At 45.4% G+C, this 8,993-nt stretch overlaps 1 long non-coding RNA gene across 1 annotated transcript in view; it reads right to left on the bottom strand.

The window, feature by feature from the left end:
• Window positions 1-5,020: 5,020 nt before the first annotated feature.
• LOC149971353 (uncharacterized) overlaps window positions 5,021-8,993 on the bottom strand; it is a 213,049-nt gene continuing 209,076 nt past the window's right edge. The window contains exon 3 of the long non-coding RNA XR_016492168.1: window positions 5,021-5,038. This is a non-coding gene — a long non-coding RNA (uncharacterized LOC149971353). The remainder of the gene's footprint in view (window positions 5,039-8,993) is intronic.

Raw genomic sequence — 8,993 nt, 5'->3', positions numbered from 1 at the left:
TTGTATTTCGTAAGATCATTTTGCAGATGGGCTCTTTGCCAATAAGCACAATGAATGTCGGGGTGCATGAGAGTCATCCAAGTGAGTAGGTGTTGAACCATAGGGGCATTTTGTCTTTCTTGGCGCTACGTGTGTAAGCCAACATACTTCGGCCCTGCGAAGATAAAATCAAGCTGTGAAGACGCGGGAGGTGTCAAATGTAATCAATGGGAGGTTCTTTGGATAAGGGCATGAGCTGAGCAAACAGTTAGAATCTCAATTCACTGTGGCTTGCATCAGGGAAATGAGCCCCTGAGCAACGGTTCTCCTGCGTAGGGATATGCTGATTATCACTTCAATAGGTGTATTAAACATGGCGGATGTGTGATGTTTTCATAAGATGAAAATGTCTGGGTGCTCTCTAGAGGAAGCCTTCCCTGTTCACCTTCCTTTCCTCCCTGATCATTTCATCGATAGCGCTTGACGCTTGGCAGAATCTTTATCTGTTGAGGAAGCCGGTGTGGATTGGAAAGGGAGGGGTGGAGAGAGTGAGTCAAGGAAGGTGTTTGAGAGGTTGTTAGCGAGCACAACTGTTTCTGGCAGTTTGACCTTTCGAATCAGACCATTGCTTGAACCTGCTTCTCCTCTAGGGATGCCATGAGAGCCGATGCCACCTGAATGTGCTCCCGAGTGGTACAGCGGTATAAGGTACTGCATCTAAGTGCTAGAGGCATCACTACAGACCATTTTGTTATGTTACTGCCTTATTCTAAAATGCATTAAATAAAAAATAAAAATCTCAATCTACACACAATACCCCATAATGACGAATCGTAAACAGGTTTTTACAAATTGATGCAAATGTATTAAATATAAAAAACAGAAATGCCTTATTTACTTAAATATTCAGACCCTTTGCTATGAGACTCTAAATTGAGCTCAAGTGCATCCTTTCTCCATTATCATCCTTGAGATGTTTCTACAACGTGATTGGAGTCCACCTGTGGCCAATTCAATTGAATGGACATGATATAAAAGGCACACACCTGTCTACATAAGGTCCCACAGGTGGCCTCCAATCAAGTTGTAGAAATATCTCAAGGATGACCAATGGAAACAGGATGCAACTGAGCTCAATTTCGTGTGTCATACCTTCCGGACAGTAGCAGCATCCACCTTCTGGACATTAGCAGCATCCAGCGGATGGAATGAGCCGACACTTTGTACGCTATTCAGAAGAGGACTGCACAAGGAGGTTCAGATGGAACTGACCTGTCCAGATGACAACCTCTCCTTGGACTCCATCCCTCTGGATAACTGTTGTGGAATTACAACATTATGTTAATCACATTACTTTTATATTAGAGTGTATCCCTATATTAATACATTCACACTGTCTGTTATATCTAATAGGCAACAGAATAGTGTTCGTATACCTCTGTGTGAATTGAGATTTTAACACTGACAGTAGATTTACAATGATTTGGTGATAAGACAACATTTCATTCCATGATTGGGGTCTGTGTGCCTGTCTGTCGGGGCCAGGGAGACCCAATCTCATTTTCCTCTCCTATTTGGCAGATGAACACTGAACTTAATCATTTTAAAAATGTATTTATTTGATAAGGGGAGGTAATAACAGGTGATGAGTGAGTCCAGGTGAGTCCAATATCGCTGATGCACGTTGTAGCGGTATTTATTAGAGAGGGGTAAGGAAAGCTTTTGTTCGGGCGCCAGGCAGGTATTAACCATGCCGAAAGGAAAAGAGTAGACTAGAGAGAACCACTACCAGACCCACACACATCAGCAGAAGAGACTGCCTAGAGTGTAGCCTGTTTACCAGATAGCCAGTGGAGAGAAAAAAGAATACGCACCATATAAAACCCACATCACAGAACAGGGGTAACCCAAACAAGAATACCTCATACAATAATACTAATACTAATAATGGCATAGCAATTCAACAGCAACTTCATACAAGAACGAACCCAGTCCTCAACATAGGATTTGCAATAATCTATATTATTTTCTAGTGGATGAGTGCAGAGGGTATGAATGTGGGGGGTGTTCATCGACACAACAAAGGCCTTAAAAATGTCCAGTCTTCTCGGCCACATGTCATTAGTACATCTCAATACAGTTCACATAACAATACACAATTTGCAAGCAACCTCCCTTTTAACTGAAATGTCCAAATACTTCTGGCAGGGCAATAATAGTCCAGCTCTAATGAACTTCAATGGGAAGTGCATTGGAAAAATAGAGAGTCTGTTGCAGGGTAAAGCACTGGAACGATAGAAGGAAGAGAAAAATAGAAAGAGAACAAGAGAGATCTTAGCTCTGGTCTTCAGGCGTGCAGGTGTACTGTCTGACTGTCCGATGGTTTGTATGTTAAAGCTTCGCAACAATGTTGCTACTAATCCATGCGATCCATAACGGGCGCGGTCCCAAACGAAAACAACCACAACCTAGAGCGATTACACCGATGATTGAGTTAAATACTCTATAAACTACACACGCTGAAAACAAACAAAACTTATACAGCACACACAATCAAACTGTCGCGCCACCAAAGAGCCCCTCCCCAACGAGCTGAACGAGCTCTCTTTATTTTCTCCTTCCTTACTGCTCATGCGCTCTTAAAGTGGCAGTGCACGGTGAAGGCTCCGTGCAGATTTCGCAACATAGTGAGGAGGGAGGCAGGTGTGTGTAATGGATGATAGGAGTGCGTGATGCAGGGCAGTCTGGCGCCCTCAAGCACCGGGGGGGAGCAGACATGACAGATATCTAAGGAAGTCTCAAGGTTTTGCTCACCTGAGGTAGAATATCTCCTGACAAGCAGTAGTCCACACTAAATAGCTAGAGAGTTTTAATCTGTATATTTTGTAGCTGTCTGCATACCACCACAGACCGATGCTGGCACATAATGAGCTGTATTCTGCAATAAGCAAACAGGAAAATGCTCATCCAGAGGCTTCTAGTGGCCTGGGACTTTCATGCAGAGAAACTTAAATCAGTTTTACCAAATTTCACCAGCGTGTTAGTACATGGGCATCCAGAGGGAAAAAACTCTAGACCACCTTTACTCCACACACAGAGACGCGTACAAAGCTCTCCCTCGCCCTCCAATTGGCAAATCTGACCATAATTCTATCCTCCTGATTCCTGATTACGGGTCAGTAAAAAAAGTGGTCAGATGAAGCAGATGCTAAGCTACAGGGCTGTTTTGCTGGCACAGACTGGATTATGTTCTGGGATTCTTCCAATGGCATTGAGGAGTACACCACATCAGTCACTGGCTTCATCAATAACTGCATCGATGATGTCGTCTCCACAGTGACTGTACATACATACCCCAACCAGAAGCCATGGATTACAGGTAGCATACACACTGAGCTAAAGGCGAGTGCTGCCTCTTTCAAGGAGCGGAACTCTAACCCGGAAGCTTATAAGAAATCCCACTATGCCCTACAACGAGCCATCAAACAGGCAAAGCGTCAATACCAGGACTAAGAAAAAATCAAATCAAATTGTATTTGTCACATACACATGGTTAGCAGATGTTAATGCGAGTGTAGCGAAATGCTTGTGCTTCTAGTTCCGACAATGCAGTAATAACAAGTAATCTAACTAACAATTCCAAAACTACTGTCTTGTACACAGTGTAAGGGGATAAAGAATATGTACATAAGGATATATGAATGAGTGATGGTACAGAGCAGCATAGGCAACATACAGTAGATGGTATCGAGTACAGTATATACATATGAGATGAGTATGTAAACAAAGTCACATAGTTAAAGTGGCTAGTGATACATGTATTACATAAGAATACAGTCGATGATATAGAGTACAGTATATACGTATGCATATGAGATGAATAATGTAGGGTAAGTAACATTATATAAGGTAGCATTGTTTAAAGTGGCTAGTGATATATTTACATCATTTCCCATCAATTCCCATTATTAAAGTGGCTGGAGTTGAGTCAGTGTCAATTTGTTGGCAGCAGCCACTCAATGTTAGTGGTGGCTGTTTAACAGTCTGATGGCCTTGAGATAGAAGCTGTTTTTCAGTCTCTCGGTCCCAGCTTTGATGCACCTGTACTGACCTCGCCTTCTGGATGATAGCGGGGTGAACAGGCAGTGGCTCGGGTGGTTGATGTCCTTGATGATCTTTATGGCCTTCCTGTGACATCGGGTGGTGTAGGTGTCCTGGAGGGCAGGTAGTTTGCCCCCGGTGATGCGTTGTGCAGACCTCACCACCCTCTGGAGAGCCTTACGGTTGAGGGCGGAGCAGTTGCCGTACCAGGCGGTGATACAGCCCGACAGGATGCTCTCGATTGTGCATCTGTAGAAGTTTGTGAGTGCTTTTGGTGACAAGCCAAATTTCTTCAGCCTCCTGAGGTTGAAGAGGCGCTGCTGCGCCTTCTTCACAATGCTGTCTGTGTGAGTGGACCAATTCAGTTTGTCTGTGATGTGTATGCCGAGGAACTTAAAACTTGCTACCCTCTCCACTACTGTTCCATCGATGTGGATAGGGGGGTGTTCCCTCTGCTGTTTCCTGAAGTCCACAATCATCTCCTTAGTTTTGTTGACGTTGAGTGTGAGGTTATTTTCCTGACACCACACTCCGAGGGCCCTCACCTCCTCCCTGTAGGCCGTCTCGTCGTTGTTGGTAATCAAGCCTACCACTGTTGTCGTCCGCAAACTTGATGATTGAGTTGGAGGCGTGCGTGGCCACGCAGTCGTGGGTGAACAGGGAGTACAGGAGAGGGCTCAGAACGCACCCTTGTGAGGCCCCAGTGTTGAGGATCAGCGGGGAGGAGATGTTGTTGCCTACCCTCACCACCTGGGGGCGGCCCGTCAGGAAGTCCAGTACCCAGTTGCACAGGGCGGGGTCGAGACCCAGGGTCTCGAGCTTGATGACGAGCTTGGAGGGTACTATGGTGTTGAATGCCGAGCTGTAGTCGATGAACAGCATTCTCACATAGGTATTCCTCTTGTCCAGATGGGTTAGGGCAGTGTGCAGTGTGGTTGAGATTGCATCGTCTGTGGACCTATTTGGGCGGTAAGCAAATTGGAGTGGGTCTAGGGTGTCAGGTAGGGTGGAGGTGATATGGTCCTTGACTAGTCTCTCAAAGCACTTCATGATGACGGATGTGAGTGCTACGGGGCGGTAGTCATTTAGCTCAGTTACCTTAGCTTTCTTGGGAACAGGAACAATGGTGGCCCTCTTGAAGCATGTGGGAACAGCAGACTGGTCCCGCTCCTATCTTCTCCCTTATCCAAAGGACCTCCCATTGATTACATTTGACACTTCCCGCATCTTTGCAGGGCCCGAAACTTGTTGGCTTACACATGTAGCGCCAAAAATCACAAAAGGCCCCTGTTGTTCAACACCTACTCACTCGGATGACTCTCATGCACCCCGACGTTCATTTTGCTTATTGTCAAAGAGCCCATCTGTAAAATGATCATAAATTACACAATACTTCCAGCTATGAGCCAGGAGCTCTCGATCACCGACGTTGCAATTCCTCTCTGCTGGGGAAAGTTTCTTAGAGTAACATGCACACGGATATTTCTGTGGATTACCTTGTTGTTGAGACAGAACTTCCCCCACGCCCACCTCTGAAGCGTCCACCTCCACCACAAAGGATATTGTGGGATCTGGGTGTTTAAGCAATGGGACGGAGGAGAAACGTCCCTTCAGTAGGCGGAAGCCTTGTCTGCTGCTGGACTCCAGTGCAACCAACGGGGATGACCCTGAGGTGAGAGGTGCGGTAATGGAGCTGAAGTTCCTGATGAAATGGCAGTAGAATTTGGCAAAACCCAAAAACCGTTGTAACCCCTTTATGGTGGTTGGGACTGGCCAGGACTGGCCAGGACCTGACCCTGACCCTGACTCTTGATGTCCATCTTCACTCCTTGTGGGCTGATTTGGTAGCCAAGGAAGGAGATAGCCTCCCGATGAAACTGGAACTTCTCAGCCTTGACAAACAAACAGTAGGTTAGCCAGGAGGCGTTTCAGGACTACTCGGACGTGAGCGATGTGATCCTCCAAGGTAGCCTAGTAGGCCAGGATGTCGTCAATATACATGACCACCTGGCATCCGAGCATGCCCCGAAATACTTCATTGACGAATGCCTGGAACACTGACGGAGCATTGGCTAAGCCAAATGGCATCACCAAATACTCATAGTGACCAGACATCGTGCTAAAAGCTGTCTTCCAGTCACCCCCCTCCCGGATGCGGATGATATTGTATGCACACCGCAGGTTCAATTTGGTAAAGAACAGGGCCCTGTGAAGCTGCTCGATGGCTGCCGGCACCAACAGGAGAGAGTAATGGTACTTGGTGGGGATTTCATTGAGTCCTCTGTAATCAATACATGGGAGTAACCACATCCTTCTTGGCCACGAAGAAGAAATCTGCCGACGCAGGAGAAGTGGACGTGCGGAAGAAACCTTGTTCGAGAGCCTCATGGATGTACTCTTCCATGGCCTGAGTTTCAGCCAGCGACAGAGGGTAGATCAAATCAAATTGTATTTTTCACATTTCACATTTTTCACATGCTTACATACAAGCCCTGACCAACAATGCAGTTATAATTTTAAAACAACTTATTAAAGTGACTATGCATAGATAATAACAGAGAGTAGCAGCAGTGTAAAAAGTGTGCGGGGACAATGCAAATAGTCTGGGTAGCCATTTGATTAGGTTTCAGGAGTCTTATAGCTTGGGGATATAAGCAGTTTAGAACCCTCTTGGACATAGACTTGGCGCTCCAGTACCGATTGCCATGTGGTAGCAGAGAGAACCGTCTATGACTAGGGTGGCTGGAGTCTTTGACAATTTTTAGGGTCTTCCTCTGACACCACCTGGTATAGACATCCTGATGGCAGGAAGCTTGGCCCCAGTAAAGTACTGGGCCGTACGCACCACACTCTGTAGTACCTTGCTGTCGGAGGCCAAGCAGTTGCCACACCAGGCAGTGATGCTCTCGATGGTGTAGCTCTGGAACCTTTTGAGGATCTGAGGACACATGCCAAATCTTTTCAGTCTCCTGAGGGGGAATAGGTTTTGTCATGCCCTCTTCACAACTGGACCATGTTAGTTTGTTGGTGATGTGGACACCAAGGAACTTGAAGCTCTCAACCTGCTTCACTACAGCCAAGTCGATGAGAATGGGGGCGTGCTCGGTCCTCCTTTTCCTGTAGGTCACAATCATCTCCTTTGTCTTGATCACGTTGAGGGAGAGGTTGTTGTCCTGGAACCACACGACCACACCACATCCTCCCTATAGGATGTCTCGTCGTTGTCATTGGCAAACATACATTTAAAAACTGTCTAAGCGGAGGTACCTTAGTAAAGGTAGTGTCCATATTGTGAATAGTAAACACATCCGCACTACACTCTTCCTCTTCCTGTATGAAATTTGCCCTTTCCGAATGTCTCTCTTTCCCCCCTTGAGTCGTTTTAGGAGCCTGTGTGCTCGTTTTGTAATTCTGCAGGCCCTCTTTATGTGCCCCATCTTACCACAGTTGTGAAACTTTTCTCCCGTGAACTTGCACTAATTTGTCCACCACATCTGTAGCATTTTCCCTCCTACTGTGTCTTCGCACGCGCGCGTCCATTTTGTCAATTGTCCCCGCCGCCGGTTGGCCCCCTTCGCTCAGGCAGTTCAAATCCTTCATGTTCTTGATGGCTGCTTCAATGGCCTGTGCTTTCCTTAGTGCTGTGTCAAATGTCAAAATCTCCTCAAGTAAAAGGCTCCGCTGTATCTTATCATCATTTACCCCACATACTAATCTGTCACGTAGCATCACTGTGAGGGTGTCGCCATAGTTACAGTCCTGTGCTAGCTTCCTTAGATCCGCCACATATTCAATAATACTTTCCTCTGGTTTCCTATTTCTCGAGTTGAATTTCCACCTTTGTACTATTTCACTCGGTTGAGGATTTAAATGTGTTGTCAGTAGACTCACCAAGTTCTCAAATTATTTCTCTCCTGGCTTTGCTGGGCTCAGTAAATTCGTCATCAAGGTGAAAGCTTGCAAGGCCACACAGCTCAGTAGAATGCCCATTTCTTTGCCACGTCGGCGATCTCATTTGCAACAAAAAAATGGTTTGAGAATTTCACAATATTCTTCCCACAACTGTGTCTTGTTGTCAAATGGTCCCACCGATCCTACTGTGCCTAATATCCTGTCCGTCGTCCAGTCACTGCTGCAAAAGTGAGGGTGAAGTATGTGCTAGCTTCACCACATTAATAGCTTTCACTTGCTTAGCTTAGCCTTTCCTAGCTAACTAGCATGCTAATATTCACTCACGGTAGTTTCACCGTTCATAACTCATAAAACTCCGTAGTCTCACTGAAAACTTATCACGATTTTGCCTCGTCGCCAAATGTAGCATCTTGAATAGACCAACATATAATTGGAGAACATAGGATGTAATCTTTACTTGTCATTTATTAGGAACTGATTTACACCACCATCTATCATGGATACCAATACTCAACTAACTATCTCTATTGCTCACAGAACAGTTACCAACCTAGGACCGGTGATAGCGCCACCTATTGGTTAGATGAGCCAGCATCATTTATCACTCTATAACAGTACATATGTCCAAGTGAATGATAACCAGCCATATGTTAGCTATTGCGATTATTTAAAGTTCTATTCAAAAATGTATCTGTACCCATTTTGTGGGTTGGTAAGGAATTCATGTAGTACCTGACATATGTTGGAAGACGTGTGCTAAAAGTTGGGGATAGTTGGGAGAAATGGAATACAAATGTGATTTTTTTTTAACCCTAATTTAAACCACTTCGGTAGAACGACCCATATAGCCATATGTAGCAGAGTTCTGAACGTGCATTAAATTCACTTCACAGTTAGCTTGAAATGCCACAGATTGATCCAACTTTTGGGTGGCTCAAACCTTTAGAATATTCTCAAGGAGGGCTTGTTAGCAAAACAGAGGACCAGAGTTTGAGCTGAAT

Source organism: Oncorhynchus mykiss, chromosome 26, assembly GCF_057628025.1.
Source record: "Oncorhynchus mykiss isolate SJ-2025 chromosome 26, ASM5762802v1, whole genome shotgun sequence".
In the NCBI taxonomy this organism is placed as follows: domain Eukaryota; kingdom Metazoa; phylum Chordata; class Actinopteri; order Salmoniformes; family Salmonidae; genus Oncorhynchus; species Oncorhynchus mykiss.
This window is presented reverse-complemented; position numbering and strand designations above follow the sequence as displayed.